The 22,293-nt window shown below is 38.7% G+C and overlaps 1 long non-coding RNA gene across 1 annotated transcript; it reads left to right on the plus strand.

Moving 5' to 3' along the window:
• The first annotated feature begins 5,143 nt into the window (after positions 1–5,143).
• Positions 5,144–6,655, plus strand: LOC127118313 (uncharacterized). Its single transcript, XR_007802178.1, has 2 exons — positions 5,144–6,073; positions 6,199–6,655. It is a non-coding gene; the product is annotated as an uncharacterized LOC127118313 (long non-coding RNA).
• The last annotated feature ends 15,638 nt before the right edge of the window (positions 6,656–22,293 follow it).

Genomic DNA, 22,293 nt, shown 5'->3' on the forward strand with positions numbered 1-22,293 from the left:
GTTAAACCTCCCATACATCAAGGCTAACCACCAATCTTTAACTTATTGATCAAAAAAGAAAAAGAAGAAAAAGAAGAAGAAGAAGAAGAAGAAGAAGAAGAATAAAATGAATTAATGAAAATCAAATGAGATAATCAACAAGCATTGACCAAAGATATATGAAATCAAGGTCAAACATTAGTAAACAGAAGCACGATGAAGATTAGAAGTCAAGAAACAAACAAAATATTTTTGGTATTTTTCAAAATAAAAATAATACTTGAATTAAAATAATAAAGAAAGGTCAAACTTCAAATTCACTTCAAATCAACTTTGAAAAGTTCAAGTGAATTATCCTAAGTTCAACAAGGTCAAACAAAGTTTGACAAAAAATTTCAGCATTTTTAGAAGTCAGAAACTATTTTTAATCAATTAAAAATGCATAAAAATGACCTAATTGAATTAAAATCTCAAATAAATCTCAAATCAATTGATAAATTGATGAGAATATTTTTCATAAATCCATCATCATTCAAAGAGGTTGGTAAAATATTTTTGTATTTTTTAATTATCAAAAACTATTTAAAATGAATTAAAAATAACCAGAAAAGAGAAAATTCCTAAAAAATATCAAATGATAAAATAAAAAATATTAAAAATCATTTTTAGAAACTAGAAATTGAAAGAAGAAAAATGCAATTGGTCTCACATTTTTTGGACCAATAATGAAGGAGATATGATTTTTTGAAATAAAATAGAATTAAAGAAATAAAATGGAAAATGAAATCAGAAAATAAAAAATGCAAAAAAACAGGAAGCGTTGGATTGAGCTCATTAAATGAGCTGGAAAATCTCATGGACCACATGCGCGCATCTACCATGGACTTCAGTCAATGCATAACACCTTGCCATTAATAAAGTCATAACATGGAACGGCTTAGATCTAATCTGGAAAAGAGAATGCACGGCCATGATTCAATCTGTAGATCAGACGATGGTGTACACCACCATCTTCTCTGGCCAAACTTCGGGCGCCGGCCAAAAGTTGCAGAGATCAAAACTCCACCAAATATCGCGATCCAGGTATCAAATGAAAGCTGGGGTGATGTACATCCCCCCTGTACCAACCAATTTCACTCTAGACTTCCATGGAGAAAGAAATCAGAGCTTGAATTTTATGGTGTTCAACTGAAACTTGATGTAATTTAAAAATTCAAAGCACAAAATGGTTGCCTCTATGGAGAGGACTTCAAACAACCCATCAACAATAAGAAAGAAGCTATATACAAAGAGATTCGAAGAAAACAAGTTTGGATGTAAACCTCTGAAATGAGGAGCTTGAGAGCACGATCTCTTGATGCCTATGCTTGCAGTGTATTCTATGGATCAAGGTGAGCAAGGCTTAGGAACTGTAGATCTAAAAATCAATCAAGGAAATTGAAATTTAGATCTGAAAATTTTGAAAGAAAGAGTGAGTTCCTTTGAGTGTGGTTATGGAATGATTTGTGCAGCATAACAGGTGCCCTTAGGTTGTGAAATTATGAAGCCTTGGCCCTTTATTTATAGCAAAATGTAGCTGTATACATGAGCATTTCATGTGCATGGATGGAAAGGGCCTCCATGCATGGGCCTGTACAGGCGCATGGAGGGCCCAATTCCACTTGGTTTTGCAAGCTGATGTCAAATGGAATCAAAATGGACGTGCATATTATGTGTACTGAGCTCATGCAATGCAATTTTAATGAGTTTCCAAAATTGTACCAAATTGTTCATCCCTTCGAAAATGGCATTTCCAAAACTGAAACATAGCCTTATGGGTAATGGTTGGAAAGCTTTCGGCATGAGTATTAATTGTTATGTTGACCAAAACTTCATTTGAAATTTGGAAATTGGTAAAAATTGATCATGAAGTGTAAGGTGCAAAACATGTACATGTGAAAATTTCAAAATTGGCCAAGCTTCAAGCCCTTTTGTTTCAATTATGCAAGCTCCAAATGACAAAGTATTCAACATAAAAGTTGTAGATCTTTTCAACACAATAAATTTGGACTTAGATTTTGCATCATTTGGAGTTTTTATTAAGAAGTTATGGGCACTTGGAGTTGGACTTTTTCACATTTCAATGCCTTTGGTCCAAAGTGACCTATAATATTTTGCATTATCACATGTATTTATTTTAGGATTATGAAATTTTGCTCAACATAACAAATGAAGTAGACATCTTAAACTTTCCAATTCAGTTGATCCCACCTCAAAATCATGAAAAATGAATGAGTTATGTCCTTGGGAAGTTGACCTAAAATTAAGGTTTCAGTCAAAATGACCTATAATGTTTTGAAATGGATGATGACCTTCCAAGATTCAAATCAATTTTTGATGAACATGAAAGTTGTTAATATGGTTCTTAAGAACCGTTTTGTTCTTGGGGTCATCTCCATTTGACAAACACATCAAACGTTAGGTCTCAGTGTACTTCAAAATAGTTAGATGAATTGACTGATAAACTTCTCAAGTCCAAACCTCATATCTTGATGAATTGATGATTGAGGACACTCAAATAAGCTCAAATATGCATGAAATGATGAATGGAAGAACTTCCCTTGATTGTATTCGATCATGGGTTGAGGTTGCTTCATGAGCAAGGCACAATTGATGAACATATGAATTAGGGTTTCCTTGGGAAACAAGCCTCAAGCCCTTTGGTTTGCTTTGATCAAAATGATGAATTGAGATACTTTGGAGGCCTATAGGATAGATGAGAGATTTGGGAACCATTGTTATGCTTGCTTTCACCTTCACCTGGTCATTTCAATGAGCAAGGGACCACCTAGGAGCCTTGGGTCTCATGATTGCTCAAGCTACAAAACAAGCAAAGTTAGTGACATATTTTTGTGCTTTTGGTTAGTAAACAAAATAAGAAAAGCAATAATATACAATTCAAGCATGCTTGGTGATCTTAAACCAACTCACAAAAGTTCCCACCCTAGGGTTAAGGAGCCAAGATGCTATGATCCTTGAGGCAAATGCAATGTGAAATTATATGATGCCATGAGGGATCTTAGGGTCAAAATTGGGGTCTTACACTTGCCGGTCGTCAACTCCATCAAGAAGATCTACCTTGAGTGAGATCTTCGTACCGTTCCACACGAGAAAAGCTTCTCGGGGACCCGTACTACGCGACCATCAACCTTAATGGGCCATAGGTTCAATATTCTACAAAGGTCCTTAGAGTCATGGATCCTAATGAAGACATTGATCACTTACGCCAAAAGCTTGACGGTCGTCAACGTCTCCAAAAGAATCTACTCTAAGCGAGGTTCTCGTATCGACCCTTACGAGAAAAGCTTCTCGGTGGCCCATACTACTCAACCTCTCCTATCTCAAGTTTGCACTCTAGACTTGGGTAGAGAGTCTTTCCCACAAGGCTACTTGCAATCGGATTTGTATCCATCGATACCATAAAACCAATGGAACCCACATGTTAGATCATAAAATTCAAAGCAAAAGCAATAAATAAGGCAAGCAATCAAAAGGATAGACATACACACATACGAGGAATCAACCTAAATTAGGCTTTTATTTATTCCAAAGGAAAGGGAAAATATCGAAAAAAACCCAAAGAATGGTCGTCGCAACCACGAACAGGTTCGGAAGTCAGTTATGCGAGGGGAAGGTATTAGCACCCCTCATATCTATGGTACTCCATGGGAACCATCTAGGATGTTTGCGCTTATGTGTGTATCAGTTATTGAATGTTTGCTTGCCAAAGGTTTGCGGAATGGAGGTAGATTTTAAATTAGTGTGCTCGCCAAGGAATGGATCCTCGTGCCTACGTATGCCCACTTGTTGAAGTGTGAAATCAGAGCCTTCGTAGTTCGTGGTTTTGAAATTGTTTGGTTTGTTTTGTTGATTTTATTACCTTGAAGAAGGGTTTTCGATGGTGTCGCCCTAAGGCTCAAACAAAAGGTTTGAATGTGTTGAGTTGTTTTTTATGTTTTTTTGATAAAGTGTTATTGATTTCGGATTGCACTAAAGACTATGGATAAAGGTGAATACCTCAAACGGTCAAGCCAAACGTCTTGTGTTCGAAGCATTCAAAATGAGTATAGAAAAGCTCTAGTGTGATCCCTTCTTTATCGCTTAAGGCTCGTGACGTACGATCCTAATCGCCATTTATGGTGTTTTTTGAATTTGATTTGGAAAATGACCGCTTGACGTTGGATCAAGGGTTTGCTTATTGTTTTTTTTATTTAAGAAAAGGACCGCTTGACGTTGGATCAAGGGTTTGATTATTGGTTGCGAAATGGTGAACGTTCCTAATGCCTAAGGAGTAGCTAACAAGCAATAAAATAAAGCAAGTAAATGCGTACATCGGAAAGGGGAGGGGGTGCATGTAGAGTACAAGGGAGTGCGGAAATAAAAGGTCTCATTGTCTGGTAGCCCAAGAGAAAGCCGTGTGTGTGCATAATGTCCTAAACTAGAAAGCACATAAAGATTACAATTTGGCTTGAATCTTGAATGCTCCTTTCCATGTTCGGGTCGAATGATTGTCCAAGGCCTTTTGCAAGGGTCCTAATGAGTCTCTAAGTCCCTTATCCAATGTCCATTACATGTTAAGGAATTATCTTATTTTTGTAGTTTTTAAGTCTTTGCCTTTTTTATGTTCATTTTAGAATGGGATGAATGATGCACAATATGATAAAAAGCAAAATAAAAGTGACATAAAAATAAAAGTGCATAAGGTAAATGACAAAAATTAGGTGTTAGAAGCGGAAATTAAAAGTTAGAGGTTAGATGCGGAATAATAGAAATTAGATGTTAGACGTTAATGGTTAGAAATTAGGAATCAAAGTAGAAAATATAAGAGAATTAAATCCAAGTATCAACTCTAAAAATATTAACAAAATAAAATCTAAACAATTAACCGACCAATGAAAATCTCACCAATCATTACCGAATTAAAGTCTAATCAACAAACCAAAATTAATTCCAAAATTAACAATCAATTAATATCCGCAATTTACAAATCAAGATCTAAACTCAAAAATCAAAAATCAAAGTTAAATCTAAAATATTCTAATCACAATTAATATTCACAATTAACAATCAATTAATATCCTAAAATTTCTTAATTAATCGTTAATAATCTAATTATTATCCCTAATATTACTGCTAATTAATACAAATCCATCTAATTCTAATTCAACTATTATACTCATGTTAATGGACTAACAAAAGCAACGGAAGTGGACAAAAACCTGCGGGCCTTGGATTCAACAGGCCCAATCGGAGGGGGTATGGATAGTGAAGTGCAGTATGCAAATGCACTGAAGAACTGGGCCTAAGGCCCAATTGACCCAAGGCTGCCTCAACGGGATGTATATCCCTTATTTCATCCTCCCGAATGTTCTAACGAACGTCTAACCAACTCCGCCGCGCCAGCTTACCACCGGCGGCGACGAAACTTCGTGCCATCCCAAGCTCACCTCTCCACATAGTCTTGCTGACCTCTCCTAAGCTAACCTAAATGAGGAAAAAAAATTCCACCTAGAAAATCGATTAGCTTATTACCGTTGATGACGAAGGAAGATCCACCGCTCCGATAATCAACGGACACTCCGATGAACCAAGATGATTGATGCGTCCCTCCGGTTGATTCCTTGCAACAGGGAAGAGCACACGATGACGACAGATCTAGAACACGTGTTCTCGTGTTGACCGGCGACGGAGATTGCTCCGGTGAACCTGAATTAACGACGGCGAGCTCCAAAGTTTCCGTGAGTTTACACGATCTTCTTCCTCTACTATCAGCTCCCTCTCCCTTTATTTCCCGTATAACTTCCTTATTCGTATTCCGTCATGGATTCTTATTCAGTTGCTTGGATCTGCTTCACTCTTCTTTGAATTATATTGTTGTGATGTGAAGGTTGAGTAACGTGTTATGGTGCGATTGGTAGAGTTGTTGTGGATTGGAAATGGAGGTTTGATTGAAGGTTTTGGTTGAAGGTTTGGTCAAGGGATCGGAAGAGGGAATCGCGGTGATGGTTATGGAAGAAAAGTTGGTTAGAGATGCGATGGTGGGAAGAAGACGATGGTGAGAACTGGTTATAGATTTTTGTTTGGGCCCCGAATTCGTTGTTAATCAAGGTATTTATATAGTTCGAAGCTTGCGTTTATGAATTTCTCAATGTCGTTTTGCCGCTTTTTCACGTTATGCAGGTTACCGTTGGTTCGCGTTTTGGAGCTGGTGGCGTATTTGCCTTTCATTGCGTTGCCTAGCAGCTTGTCTTTGCGTTTGGTAGCAGCTGCAGTTTCTTGGTTTTTGATGCACTTCGTAGCAGCCTGAAGTGTCGGCTTGGCTACACTTGTTGGATTTGGCTTGATGGTTATCGCATTTCATGGCTTACGGCTTACGTTTCTGCACTGCTTTTGTTGAGGTGAGCTGCGTTTCATTGATTTTGGCACTGCATCTCTCGCGCGGTAGCTATGGCTTGTATTGGCTCTTTGGTAGCCGCTTTTTGCCATGCACTTTGGCTTGCTTCTTTTTCCACAACATTATTTCCTTCATTTTTCTTAATGCACATTAATTAATGGATTAATGATAAGGGATGTAAAAGGTGAATTTTAGATTCAACTGTAATTAATGGAAAATGGATAATTGGACTTGTACAGGTTTGGATTAAAATTGGATTTGTAGTATGGACATTAATTGGTTTTGTGGATTTTGAAATGGTAAAATAGGGGTTAGCTCAAAGGAAATGGGTTTGAATGGTTAATTGGATATGAAATTGGATTAAAAAGGTTTTAAGGGATTTGGATTAATTTGGTTTAAATGGATGTTAATTGGATAAAATGGAAATTGGATGGAGTTGATTTGGTTAGACAAAATGGATATGAACTTGGTACATGGCTAATGGATAATTGAATAAACAAAAACAACAAAAAAGGTGAATGGGCTTTATTGCAAATGAACAAGTTTGGCCCGATTTGATATGAAATGAAATTCTAAAATCAAGTTGAAACTTCTAAAACCAATTTGACATGAATGATGAAATGATTCCTAAAACTGATTAAATTTCCAAAACCAATTCGATTTTTCAAGAATCAATTTTGAACCGTCCAACTTAACTTGAATTTCCAAAATTAATTCAAAGAAGAACGAAATGATTCCTAAAATCAAATTTATTTTCAAAGAGCAAATCTAACTTCAAAATCAATTCAAACTTCAAAAGTTAATTTGAAATTGAAATCAACACGAAGTTATAATTAATCGGAACAATTATTAACATGATGATGAAATGATGGTTGTATATGCAACGGATTGGTGAATCCAACTGACGCGACTTGTAAATCGGATTGAACCCTGCTTATTCTAATGAAATGAATGGATGAGGATGATATGCATGTTTGGTGTTAATGACCTATATGATTATGTGAAGGGTAGGGCGAATTTTAGGGTATGACACCACCCCAAATTAAACACACTTAAAAACAACAACACTTTCCAACAAGAAACCAAATATCACAAAACGAACAACGACAAGTCTAAATAAACAACACATACAACAAATATCAAAACAGATAAAAATACTTAACCACACCATTTAAACACAATATTTCTAACTGATTACAACAATCAAACTGATATCATTTGGTCCAAACATCATTTCCCTCACATCCTTATCATTTTTAACTCGCACCCACCCACGTAGGGCATGTGTCTCTCAATACTTCTATTTTTTTAACTTTCAGGTATGTCTCCGTCTAACCAACGAATCAACTCCCTATGTAGTTGCTTAAAACTACAGATGTTCTAGAAGAGCATCTCCATCGGAGGCTTGTCTCTCGAATAAATCACATTTCTTTTGTGACGACGAAGATGAACCATATTTGCAATAAATGAGAAGAGATATGAAAAAATGAATCACACCCCACATCTATTTATACTAAAAATAACATAACACACACTGGTGCCAATCCAATTGGCGATTGCACTTAAAACTTACACATAGACGCCAATTGAATTGGCAGCACTAGGTGCAGAGGCCAATCCAATTAGCGCCACCTCTTTAAATTAGAGAGAAATTGTCAATTAGTATGACACTAATGCTTCAAAGTTGGTTATTATGGGAAAATATCTAATGTATGGGTTATTTTGAGAATTTTTTAAAAAAAAACTAGATTATTCGAGTAAACAAATCGAGGGAAGACAAACTAGAAAGAACAAAGACATCAACCAAGACCCTTATTAAGGCCTAATCCTAATTCATTCAATATTTTAACTACCTTTCATGTATATGTGATTGGTAATTAATGCAAATTTTAATGGTTATACTTATAAGAAAGAATATATATTGAATAAGTATATGTCATACCCTCAAATTTACCTTACCTCCACATCGCCCTCTTTAACCCTATTTCATGAGCCTTCATCCCATACATGTCATCTCATATGAATTTGTACTTAATGATCCACAATGTCCCACAAACCAAAGGCATAAGATTCATCTGTGAAGCTCAAGACCCTTTAATCATGTTAAGGTGTGCCCAAGCCACCTTCACCCAAATCTTTATCCTCAGGCATCCAAAAAGCTTGGAGGATCATTCAAGTCATCTCATCCAAACCCAATTTGGATGGTGAGTCCCCTTTGAAGATATATCAAGATTCATTTACTCACCCAATGACCCTAACCCTAGCTCTTGACCCTCATTGGCTTGTACAAGTCATGGTTCACCTTGAATCTTGACCGTGTCATTGAGGACCCTCAAAATCCAAAGTTTGTTCAAATCCCAATCCTTTTAAACATCTCAATATATACCTTGCATCACCAAACCCTAATTTTTCTGACCATGGTTCTTGATGAAACTTATGATTCAAGAAACCCTGATTTAGGCATCCTTTGATAATTGGCTTTGCTTTATTTGATCATCCTATCGCACCACTACTCATTCAACATCAATTTAGGTCAGTTTCAACCATAATTCACCATTCAAACGCTCACTCAACTCATGTCACAAGTACTTGGTTTGATCATTAACTTTGGACTTTCAATGCCTTGATCTTACCCATGAACTGACCTAAAATCACTCCACAAAGCTCCAAGCCTCATTTTACATCATGATATGATCACATGAGCTTCAAAAATACACCATTGTTCCTTAAAGAATGGCCTATGATTTTAGATCATGTAGGTTGGTCACATTTTGGCAAGAATGGCCTATGATTTGGTCCAAAGTCCATAAGTTTTTCATCTTGCAAGATATCAAGATGTTCTTTGAGCCAAATGCCCTAATTTAGTTCCTCTTAAACTTTTTTTCAAGGTCCAAGACCTAATTCATTGAGCAAGGACTTCAATTTTTAAATTGGCCAAGCTGGTCCAATATGCCTAGCATTTTCTAAAACATAACCAAGACCACCACTTTACCATATTTCCATTTCCAAACCACAACTCCTTTTGACTTGGTTTATTTTGGATCTGATCAAGGACATGGCAAGGAACATTTGGCACAAATTTCATGCAAAATTCACGAGCTAATTTCATTTCTTAGTTCAAAAATAGGCAATTGTCATGATGCACAAACCAAACCAAGTCAGCCAGAATTTGCATTTTGATCCACCAGGTCCCCAAATCACTTTTTTCAAATTCCATTTTACCTCTAACACATTGCATATCATAGTGAGATGTGTTTAGAAGTCAACTTGGATGCAAGAGGGTCACAAACCAAAGAACTCGAGCCATGTGCAAAAGTTTCAAATTTCCCAAAATGGTTAAAAGCAAAAGGGACCACAACCATGTTTGAACCACCCTTGCCCCTCCATTTCCATTCTAGAGTGCATAAAAACCAAGTGGGGAGGCAAACTAGGTCAGAACCTCAGCAATGCTTCCTCTACAAGCCTCTCATTTTGTCATCTTTGAGCTTCACACCTTTCTGAACAAAACCCTCTCATTTCTCCCTCCAAATAGGGGAAGGTGTCCAATCTGAAAGATAAGCTTGAAAATCCAAATACATTTTGCTGCAAAATCGATTTCCATCTTCAGAAATAGAGATACTCTTTCTGAGTTTCAAGGTATTTCAATTTAAACTAACCACCCAGAATCCATCCCTCAACCTCACTCAAGCTTTCCCAAACACTAACTCACCTTGCAAACATCTCCCTTCATCAGTCCATTATCATCGAAGCACCACTCTGAAATCGATTTCGATCAGGTAGTTCCACTCATCCCTTTCACTCAAATGAGTTACCATTGCACTCTAAGTCACTCACTGAAGCTTAACCCCATGGTTTAAACTTTGATTGCTTCGTATCAACCATTTAATTTTATTTTTAGGTCATTTCATTTTTGTGTGTTCATGAAAAATACTCCACACTCAGAGTCAATCAATGGCAAAGAGTCAGACAACATACGATCGCAAGTTTCGATGATGACAAATGACCACCATGCACGTCTACAAACAAATGCAACACATTACCTATCATATCCTTTCCTATTCTTATCTAAATCTGTTATAATTCTTAAAAACATATGTGGACAAAGTGTGATCATGACGAAATGCATGAAAATCACAAAACACAAATTTTTGCAGATTTGAAGACTTTGAGTCGACCATAAGGGTCGGCGCATAGCTCACGGGTCAGCGCATAAAACCCTTGTGTCGACCACAGGTCAGCGCATGGCATAGTGATGCTATCCACGGGCCAACGCATGAAACCTTTGAGTCGACCATAGGGGTCGACGCATTTCCCACGGGTTAGCGCACGCCGACCTATGGTCGACCGCTCGTGCGTAAACTCAGTTTTCGGAGTACTTTCCACTGTTTGAAAAGCTGTTATTTTTGGTTGGTTTGCTAGTTACTATAAATAGAAGTCAAAACACTTTTATCAACCAACATTTGTCAATTTGAATTCAAGTGTTCAAGGAAACAAGAAAGAGTGAAATAGGTGTCCAAGATTCATCATCTTCATCTTCAACATCTCATAACACATCAACTACACACAATCATTTTTGATGTGCTTCGTGTTCGGTTAAAGGTGATAAGGTTCGAAGCTGTGATTGGAGAATCCGGTGCGGGTTGAAGCTTGTGGCAGGTTCTTTCTTGAATAAAACCATTAGGGTTTTGTCCTCCAAGACCGGTTTGTGTTTGGGGGTTTTTGGACGAATTGCTTCATCAATATTCAGCTGAGCGAAGGTGATTGAGAAGAGAAAGTCTTCATCGGTCTAGTAGCGGATTCGGTGTTATTGAAGAGAAGGATTCGGGTGTGATTCGTTGTGATTGAGATCAGTCGGGCCGAGGGGTTGAAGAATGGAAGGTTCCTCAACGAGTGGCTGGAATCGGAGGTCTAGCTACAACGATCGAAGGTCTTGATTCATCTTGAATCAAGGAACAGGGATAGGAAGCAGCATTCAACATCTTAAGAGTTTTGTTGTTTACTTGCTCTGCAATCCTTGTATAAACGGTTAAATTTCACAGGTGATATCTAATTAAATCATCTCAATTCTATTTTTAGAATTGAGGGCAGACGTACCCCGAAGCGAGGACGGCGGGGGAACTGCCTCATCAAATCTCTGTCTTCTTTAATTTTCTGCATAATCGTTTTTCAGCTTAAAAATTAAGTGATTTTAGTTTAAGCTACTTTTTCAAACGTTGATATAAGTTGAGTAAGAAATTAAAACTGCTGTTTGAATCCAAAGTACAATAGTATATTGTACTAGATAAATTTGAATTACTTACTCAACACAAATATCACTTGGAGTGTTTATGCACACCAAGTGTTTGAGAAATTGCCTAAACCAAAGTTGTCTTAAGTGTGTAACTAGTTTGATTTGGTATTTTGGATCATTGGAACTAGGATTCCTAGTAAGTGAAACATATCATTGATTGTGCAATTAGTGTAGTGATTTGTATTTCACTTTATCTCTAATCCATTAGCTTAACGCATATCCGGTTTTCCAATAACGGTTCGTTCTAGACTAAAATTTTCCTCGGCCGCTTCCGCACTTAAAACAATTTTTCAAAACCAATTTTTAAATTGGTAGCGCCGACTCAAGTTTTTAATTTGGATCTATTCAACCCCCCCTTCTAGATCCGTGCCATAGTCTAACAAGTGGTATCAGGAGCTCCGGTTCACTCCGTGCTTCAAAATATAACTTTGATAGAAAATGGCTAACGAACCTAAAGGGGCTTATAATAGAGCTCCCGTTTTCAATGGTGAAAATTATAGTTATTGGAAAGACTGTATGCGGGTACACATAAACTCCATAGATAGAAAAATATGGAACATTATTCTCAATGGTCCAATTGAAATAACCATGACCAATGAGAACAATGAATTAGTGCCTAAGCCCGAAGCACAATGGACCGATGATGATGAAAAGAAATACAATTATGATTGGAAAGCCAAAAATATCCTAATCTCCTCACTAGGTGTAGATGAATACTATCGTGTATCCCATTGTCCTACTGCTAAGGCCATGTGGGATTCACTACAAATTGCCCATGAGGGGACGAACGATGTTAAGTTGGCTAGAATCAATACACTAACACAAGAGTTTGATCTCTTTTTCATGGAGCAAGGGGAAACCATTGCTGACATGCAAAAGAGATTCACTTATCTCATCAATCGATTACATTCACTTGGTAGGCCTGTTTCCAATGATATTGCTACTAATAAGATCTTGAGATGTCTTAACAGGGAATGGAAGCCAAAAGTGACCGCCATCAAAGAGGCAAATGATCTTACCATATTGGACTTGACAACATTGTTTGGTAAACTACAAGAGCACGAACAAGTTCTCTTGAGTCTGGAACAACACGAAAAGAAAGATAAGAAGGACAAAGCAAAGGTGAGTGAAAAGAAATCAATATCTCTAAAGACTTCCTCCTCAAAGTCTCAAGCAAAAGAGCAAAGTGATTATTCATCGAGCGACGAAGAAGAAGAGGACAAGAGTGAAGATATGGGGCTGTTCGTTAAACGCTACAACCGTTACGTGAGAAAGAACGACATCCAACATTCCGAGAAGAACTTGGTAAACTTCCGGAAACAATCTAGGTACTCTAAAAATGATGACTCAAAAGGAAAAATGACTAGAGGGTCGTGCTATAAGTGTGGAAAGCCGGGTCATTACAAACCGGACTGTCCGATGAACAAGAAGACAAAAGAAAAAGAATCATACAAATCACACAAGAAACCATCAAAGCCAAGGAGAGCATACATAGCTTGGGAGAGCGATAGCGACTCCTCCAATGATGAAAGTTCTAGTGATGAAGATGAAAATGCAAACCTATGTCTCTCTGCTCATCAAAAGAACAAAAAGAAACAGGTACGACATGCTAAATATGAAAAATCCTCTAGTATGTCTCATCATGAATTGCAAAATGCTTTTGATACTTTACACTGTGAAGCGAAAGAGGCCTTTAAAAGGCTTGCCTCAAATAAGAATTTTTTTTCACATTTGGAACATAAAATTCAACAATCCGAAAGGAAACTTGAGGCACTTAAAGCTTCTATAGTGGAAAGCACAAAAACAAGTTATGAGGACCTTAGAAGTAGAATGATGAACTTTGGGTGTGATACTTGTTACATTTGGCAAGGTGAAGTAAGAAACCTAAAGGCCAAACTTGACAAGGCTCTTGAGCCCAAGATTACTTTTGCTATCGACAAATCAAACTTTCGAAAAAGTATGGTTAATCCATATCAAAAATATAAATATGTTATAAAGGATGAAGATAGCAAAAGCAATCTAAATGTAAATTTCTCTTGTCTCTATTGTTGCAAGAAAGGCCACTCCATTGCTAAATGTAGATTTAGGAGATTTTTAGTTCCTAAAGGCATTTATCAATGGATGCCCAAATGCAACCATTTCGTTCCTCACCATTCAGGACCCAATAAGCCATTGGGTACCTTCTCTTGTTAATTATATTGCCATATGTACAATGCCTCGAGACTACCGAGAGAAGATGGGTTCTTGACAGTGGATGCTCAAGGCACATGTCAGGAGACATATCTCTCTTCATTGACTTCGTGGCTAAGAAGAAGGGATATGTAACTTATGGTGACAACAACCGTGGAGCAATTCTTCGTAAAGGTAGTGTAGGTAATCCCTCCTCTACTACTATTTCTGATGTTTTGCTTGTCGAAGGTCTTAAACACAATCTACTTAGCATCAGTCAATTATGTGACAAAGGATACAATGTATCGTTTTCAAAAGATTGTTGCAAAATTATACATAATGATGATAAGAAGAGTATGTTTAATGGCATGCGTGTGAACAATGTCTATATGCTTGACTTAAATGAAATATCATTGTCATACCCCAAAATTTGCCCGTTAATATTACAAGACATTTTGCAAGGCACTCCAACTCATTACTCAAGGCATTGATCTTAAGGGAACAAAGACCCAGCATACAGGTGGCCAAATCCAGAAAATGGCCTAAACTGGCTTGCTCGCTAGGCGAGCAAATCCTTCGCCTAGTAAACCCTTCGCTACACCACTCGCCTAGCGAAGCTTGCGAATACCAGAATTTTTGGGCTTCATTCTGAGCCCATTAGGTCACAAAAAGAGCATTATAAATACCACAACTTCAGTCAGAAAAAGGGAGAGAACAAAAACGGAGGAGAAAGGCAAACACCCACAGACAACAAACCCTGGAGGCTAACCCAGAGAATTCAGAGCAACCCTAAAGGAAACCCTGAAGGAAACTCATTTGCACAAAGGTTACCTCCGCCCAATTCAATCCGGCGCCAACCCCAAGAGTGACTTGCCAATTCAAGGTTGCAATTCAATTGCAAACAGGTTTGCGTTACTATTACCGCTTTATGTTCTTAATTTACATGTGATATCATAATTGAATTCATAAATATATTTGAGGTTTTGCCTGTGGATTTAAATATATCTGAATATCTTGAATGTTTAACCATATAATTTCGGTAATGGAAGCCGTAGGGCGTGAAGCTTGATGCGGTCGTACTGTTTTAAAATTCAAAACCCGCAGCCGTTCGCTAGCACATCGCTAAGCGAACCTGTAGCGAGCGTTCGCTAAGCCCTCGCTAGGCGAGGCAGCAGCGAACATGACAGTCGCTGATTTTTCTGTTCTGATCTTTGCTAATCCGACACGTTTTATTATCACCATGCACGATTTACCTGACATTATTACTGTTGTGATTCCTTTTGTTTGGTGCAATTCTCGATTGCACCCTGATTTGGTATTCTGACCTGTTTGCTGAATTTTGTAAGGATTCATATATCCCCGGAAAAGGTGGCTTGCTAGGTATTCCACTTTATTTGTGGGATACCCTTGTGGAGATTCATCCTAATTACTTAATTGATTTTAATGTGGAGATTCATCCTAATTACTTAATTGATTTTAATGTGGAGATTCATCCTAATTACTTAATTGATTTTAATGTGGAGATTCATCCTAATTACCTAATTGATTGTAAAATAGGGCCTTTGAATATGTGATCTTGGACCTCTCTTTGTTGCCTTACGGTGTTACGGTATTACGGTATTGTGGTCATGTCCCGCGAACGTGGGGATATACTTAGCAAAGACCCTTCGATTAAATCATCATGTCCCTATAAAATAAATCATAGTCCCTCGGATGTTGCCCGCGAATATATGATTTTGTCCCTCGATGACCCGTCGCTGTAGCCTACGGTTAAATGATGATCGTCCCTTCGAATGCTAAGGTATCCTTACAAATGTTGCCTTCAATGACCAATCGATGACCCTACGATGTCCCTTAAATCCAAAAGGACAAGACTACTTACTTCTCAATAGTAAGGACAGTTTTACCCTCATAAGGATAGGAAATGCCCATAAAGACCTTGGGGTAGGTATAACTCTTAATTGCTGACTCGCAACCTAAAACACTTTTCACACCTCACACTTTGCAAAACATCTATTAGAAAATCACCACTTGGTATACATTCGTACTAGAATCATTGCCAAGTTATATTTTTCTAAACAGCTTTCAAAATTAAACGAGATAAATACTTTGTATACATTCGTACAAGAATCATTACAAAGTTAAACTCTCTTTTCAAAACATTTTCTAAGCAGTTCACAAACACTTTTTCAGACAAGAAAAACATAAGTGATCAAGCAATTAAGAGCCCATGGATAACCATGGATACAAAGGGTGCTAACACCTTCCCTTTGTATAATGTACCTCCCGAACCCAAAATCTAATCAAGGTCTTTCCTGTTCTTTTCCGCCTTTCCTTATTGGATAAAAGAAAAGTCGGTGGCGACTTTTGCTATCCGCGACATTTGCTTTCCAAAGCAAAAACACATCAAAGTCAGTTCACCGTATGACAGAACTGGCGACTCTGCTGGGGACAACAAAGAGAGGTTACCTTAAAAAAAAAAAAAAAAAGAGATCACTGATTGTCTGATTTACTTTTAAGGGATTGCTTGGGTATATTGTGCTTGAGTGAAAGATCCTACACCCGGATCTAGTGTACCTTAGGTAAGTAGCAATAGATCATCACGACTATCCGGCGTATACTGGAATGGTTAAAATGATGGCTACGGTTAATGTGACACTTTGGATGTCCTGATGTTCCTCATGCTTACTTGAGGAAAAATTTGGTGTCCGCGTGGTGTCATCAAAGCATTAACCAGACCTTTAGAACCCTAATTGACTCATCCTGGCCATTAGAAAGTAGTGAGATAACTGACTTCGGTTCCGACTGGGGTTGGTTGAGACTCGATACTACACTCTTTGAGATTGGACTTTAGGGAAGCTTCGGTCAACCACTTGGTGTTGCACTGAAGTGGACTTAAAAGGAAGGTCAATGATTGGAGATCCTTTTAGAACCCGGTTACTATTCTAGGACAGGTTGAACCAACCAAACTTCAGTGGGGAGGGTACTTACCTATGGAACTCATGCAAGCCCTAAAACTTAGGAATGATGGTTGTGTGACTTGCTTGTGCTTGTTATTTACTTAACATCATAACATCATGACATCATAACATCATAACATCATAACATCATGACATCGTGGCATTGTACTAACCATTTCAAGGACTTTAAACATTGAAAACATTTCATACATTGCATAGCATAACATAACATTGCATAACAGGTACTCTTAAGGGATCAATGTTCTCACGGTCTTCCTATTGCAAACAGAAAAATGGCTCTCGAACAAACTGTCAAAGATCTCCAGGCTCAGAATGCTCAATTCCAGGAGATGATCTTGAGCTTATCCAAGGGGCAGGAAGAACTGAAGGCTCTCTTGCTCGAGAAGAAAAAGGACAAGAAACCTGTGAGTTACATTAACCCGGGAAGAAGGCTTAAAGGACAGGCGGCAGGAGTCAAGATCAGAATTCCGAAGGATCAAGAAGAGGGGACAGAAGATGATTCGGAAGATGAGAATGCTGATCCTTTCAACCATGAGGACGACGATGAAGATTATGAAAATGAACAGTACTCTCCAAAAGATGATAAGTACAAGCTGCTGGAAGAACGTATGCTAGCTATGGAGGGTCAGAAGGCACCCGGTCTGGATTTTGAAAGCTTGGGTCTAGTCTCTGATGTGGTCATTCCTCGCAAATTCAAGATCCCCACGTTCACTAAATACGATGGGGCATCTTGTCCTCAGATGTATCTGAGAGCTTACGTGAGAAAGATTCAGCCGTATACCACTGATAGGAAGCTATGGATCCATTTCTTCCAAGAGAGTCTGTCTGGCACATAGTTGGAGTGGTATTATCAGCTCGAGAGCTCTAACATCCACACCTGGACTGATTTAGCGACAACTTTCTACAAGCACTACCATTATAATTCTGAATTGGCACCTACTCGGCTACAGTTGCCGAATATGACTATGGGCTCTAAAGAAAGCTTCAAGGAATATGCTCAAAAATGGAGAGATTTGGCTGGCAGGGTCAAACCCCCTATGACTGATCGAGAATTAGTGGACATGTTCATGGGCACACTGACGGGCCCGTTCTACAGCCATTTACTGGGAAGTTCTTCATCGGGTTTCACTGAACTCATATTGACAGGTGAACGCGTTGAAAGCGGCATTCGAAGTGGAAAGATACAGGCGGCCACCTCTGCAAGCACCAAAAAGTCCTATCAGGGAAAGAATGAATAAAGTGCTGTGTACAGTGAAAGGGGTCGTAACAAGAAAAACCGTGACCATACCATTGGAGCAGTTACAATTGCAGCACCGCCAGCTCAAAACTTCCAGCACAGGAAAGACAGGCCAAGAAGGCAGTTTACCAAGATCAATATGACTTTAGCACAAGCACTGCAGGGTATGTTAAAGGCAAATCTAATCACCCTCAGAGGCCCTCCTGCAAATGTCAACACTACTTCTCCTCGTTATAATCCCAATGCCAGGTGTGCATATCACTCTGATAGCCCCGGGCATGATACCAACGATTGTTGGTTGTTGAAGAATAAGATTCAGGATATGATCGACGCTGGAGAAATTGAATTTGATCCTCCGGAGACTCCTAATGTCATCACTGCTCCTCTGCCTAATCATGACAAGACTGTCAATGCTGTAGAAGATGCTGATAACGATTGTGACTTGGATAGCTGGATTTTCCCAACAATTGGTGACAGACTCGACAATTGGAAGGCTGAAGACACTATCCTGATTTCCTTTAGTCAGGAGTAATTGTTATTGCTTATTTTAATGTATTAAATTTTGTTAAAGGTTTTGTCATTTTCATAAGCATATTCACATTCAATAAATCAATGGACCTTTTTGCATTCAAATATTGCGCTCTTTATCTTTCCTGTCATCTTTCAAATAAGCTATATTTTCTTGCACACACTCACGTAACAATTTGCCGATCCATATCCACTCTGGATCCTGTGGATAATAATTCTGCTACTGTTCATTATGACTTTGAAAATCCGATCTACCAAGCCGAGGATGGAGGTGAGGAAGATTGTGAAGTCCCTGGGGAACTTGCCAGACTGTTACTGCAAGAAGAAAAGACTATACAGCCGCATGAGGAGTCAATTGAGGTTGTAAATCTGGGCACTGAAGTAGACAAGAAAGAAGTCAAAATAGGAGCAGGCTTGGAAAACAGTGTCAAAGAAAGATTGAGTCGGATGTTACGTGGCTATGTAGAGGTTTTCGCTGGAAAAATCAAGAGATGATATGGAATGATGAATGTCAAGAAGCTTTTGACAAAATCAAGAAGTATCTCCAAGAACCTATAAATCTGATGCCACCAGTTGAAGGAAGACCTCTAATCATGTATTTGACCGTGTTAGAAAATTCAATAGGGTGTGTGTTGGGGCAACATGACGAGTCTGGTCGAAAAGAGCATGCAATATACTACCTTAGCAAAAGGTACCGACTGTGAAACAAGATGCTCACAGCTCGAGAAAGCTTGCTATGCTTTGGCTTAGGCTGCTCGCCGACTAAGACAGTATATGTTGAATCATACCACTTTATTGATTTCTTAGATGGATCTTATCAAATATACATCTGAGAAACCTGCTTTCTCCGGAAGAATAACAAGATGATTGCTGAACTCTGCATGCAGTTCAAAATAAAACACCATAACTCTTCTCCGTACCGGCCAAAGATGAACGGCGCCGTGGAAGATGCTAATAAGAATATTAAGAAGATCATACAAAAGATGACAGTAACATACAAAAACTGTCATGAGATGTTACCCTTTGCTCTTCATGGTTATCGCACTTCAGTGCGCACTTCGACAAGGGCAACTCCTTTCTCTTTAGTCTACGGAATGGAAGCCGTCTTACCAGTGGAAGTTCAGATTCCCTCTCTAAGAATCATGAAAGAGGCAGGTTTAGACGAGGATGAATGGGTTCAGACTCGACTCGATCAGATCAATTTGATTGATGAAAAGAGACTTGAGGCTGTTTGTCATGGGCAGATATATCAGAAGCACATGACCCAGACATTTAACAAAAAGGTCAAGAGACAGGTATATCAAATTGGCGACTTGGTGATCAAGCGTATCATTCTACCACAAGGTGATCCCAGAGGCAAATGGACTCCCACATACGAAAGGCCATTTGTAGTTAAGAAGGTATTCTCTGGTGGAGCCATGATGCTTGCTACAATGGATGGCGAAGATTTCCCGCATCCTGTGAACGCGGACATAGTTAAAAAATACTACGCATAAAAGAGACCCGCTAGGTCGACGTATCTAGGCAAAAGTAAGGGCATCCCGGCGAACCAAAAGGGTTCGGGCAAAAATTAGGGATAAACATATAAAAATGTACACCCGGCAAGTCGAAAACCTGAAAAGGCGGCTTGGGCAAAAAAGGGTATCCTGGTGGACTGAAAACCTGAAAAGGCGGTCCAGGCAAAAATTAGGGATTAAAGCGTATGACTATGTCCCGTTCTCAGTCAGCTTCACCCAAGTTCAAAGGACTGAACAAGCTAATCACTTTTATCCGACAGCAGGAGATGAGAGGCTTGAAGACATAATGACAGTAGCGGAATTAAAATCAATAGGACTTTTTCTGCATAGCTTTCTCTTTGTTTTCTTGACAATTTCCTCTTACTAGGATTTCTGTCTCCTTGTACACAAATTGGCTGTTTATAGGCCCTCTTTCAAAATCAATACAATTTTATTTCCAAAAAAAGATGCTTTTATTTTACTTTCTCTGTTTTGTTTGCATAAACGTCCATTGATTTAATTTGAATTGATATATGCATTTGAATATGATCGATGTTTATCAAAATACATACATAAAATAGCAATAGCAATTACTAAAAGACTTCAGGATCAAGGAGAAGGTCTAACCATGCGTTCCAATGAATCCGGTTGCTAATTCTAGTCCCCAACAAAAACCAGCTATTTCCCAGAAGAAATTGGTATCACTAGACGGACGGGTCATCTCCTCCATCCCCAGCCAGGCTCTGTTGAATATTTCTACCATCAGACAGAAGTCAAGTATCCCCAGCTAAGAAAGGGTCATCAATACAAATATCTCCAACCAGAAGACTGAGATTTATTTCCCCAGTAGAGTTCCCTGGAAGAACTTGTCAGACGCATAATTCATTCATTACATCATTTCACAGCATACGCATGCATACAATTATTGCATTTATTTTCAAGTATAAAACAACTCATGCATCATGACATGGCATGAAGCTAACTTTATTTTTCAGGTTAATTATCCTCCTGATACAGTCAAAATAAAGATCCATTCATACGGACATCTTTATCGATTACATCTACATCTTTCAGATATAATCCACATGAACATCCATTCCGACAAGCACTCTGATATCCTCCTAATGGTGGCATCTTTAAGCCCATCCCAGACATTTATTGCAAATACGATCAGATACAGCCTAACGTACGGTTCATTTTAATTCAGCCCAACATATGATTCCTTCAACTACTCCAATACGGTCTAGCGTACGACCCATTCGGATCTTCATTCCTCAGATACTACCTAGCATACGGTACATCCCGAGGTGTAGTCTAGCGTACGACTACTTTTCTTCAGATACAGCCTAATGGACGGCTCATTCTGCAACTCAGATACGATCTAGCGTACGATCCATTCTGACCTTTATTTCTCAGATACAGCCTAATGGACGGCTCATTCTGCAACTCAGATACGATCTAGCGTACGATCCATTCTGACCTTTATTTCTCAGATACAGCCTAATGGACGACTCATTCTGCAACTCAGATACTACCTAGCATACGGTATATTCTGAAATGTGGTCTAGCGTACGACTCCTCTTTCATCTCCGATACAGCCTAATGGACGGCTCATCCTGCAACTCAGATACGATCTAGCGTACGATCCATTCTGATCTTTCATCCCCAGTGAAGTCACCCGCCTAATGGACAACTCATTCTGCTATTCAGATACGATCTAGCGTATGATCCATTCTGATCTTTTATCCCCAGCAGCGTATGACACACTCTGACTCCCCAGCAAAGTCGACAGCCTAATGGATGACTCACTATACGGTCTAGCGTACGACCCGGTGTGGCACCCATGTCTTCAAATTGGTCTGATGTACGACGCACTCTGAAACTCTCATCATCAAACTTCCTGAATGGCATCTTTAAGCCCATCTCCGTCAAGACTAATTAACAAGTGCAAATTTTTGGGGCATTCCAAGTGTTCAATAATCTTCCACCTCCAGACCACGAATGGCGTACCTACCATTCTGACTCTCTCGGTTCAAGAATATTGAACAGGGGCAGCTGTCATACCCCAAAATTTGCCCGTTAATATTACAAGACATTTTTCAAGGCACTCCAACTCATTACTCAAGGCATTGATCTTAAGGGAACAAAGACCCAGCATACAGGTGGCCAAATCCAGAAAA

The sequence above is a fragment of the Lathyrus oleraceus genome, chromosome 2 (assembly GCF_024323335.1).
Source record: "Lathyrus oleraceus cultivar Zhongwan6 chromosome 2, CAAS_Psat_ZW6_1.0, whole genome shotgun sequence".
In the NCBI taxonomy this organism is placed as follows: Eukaryota; Viridiplantae; Streptophyta; class Magnoliopsida; order Fabales; family Fabaceae; genus Lathyrus; species Lathyrus oleraceus.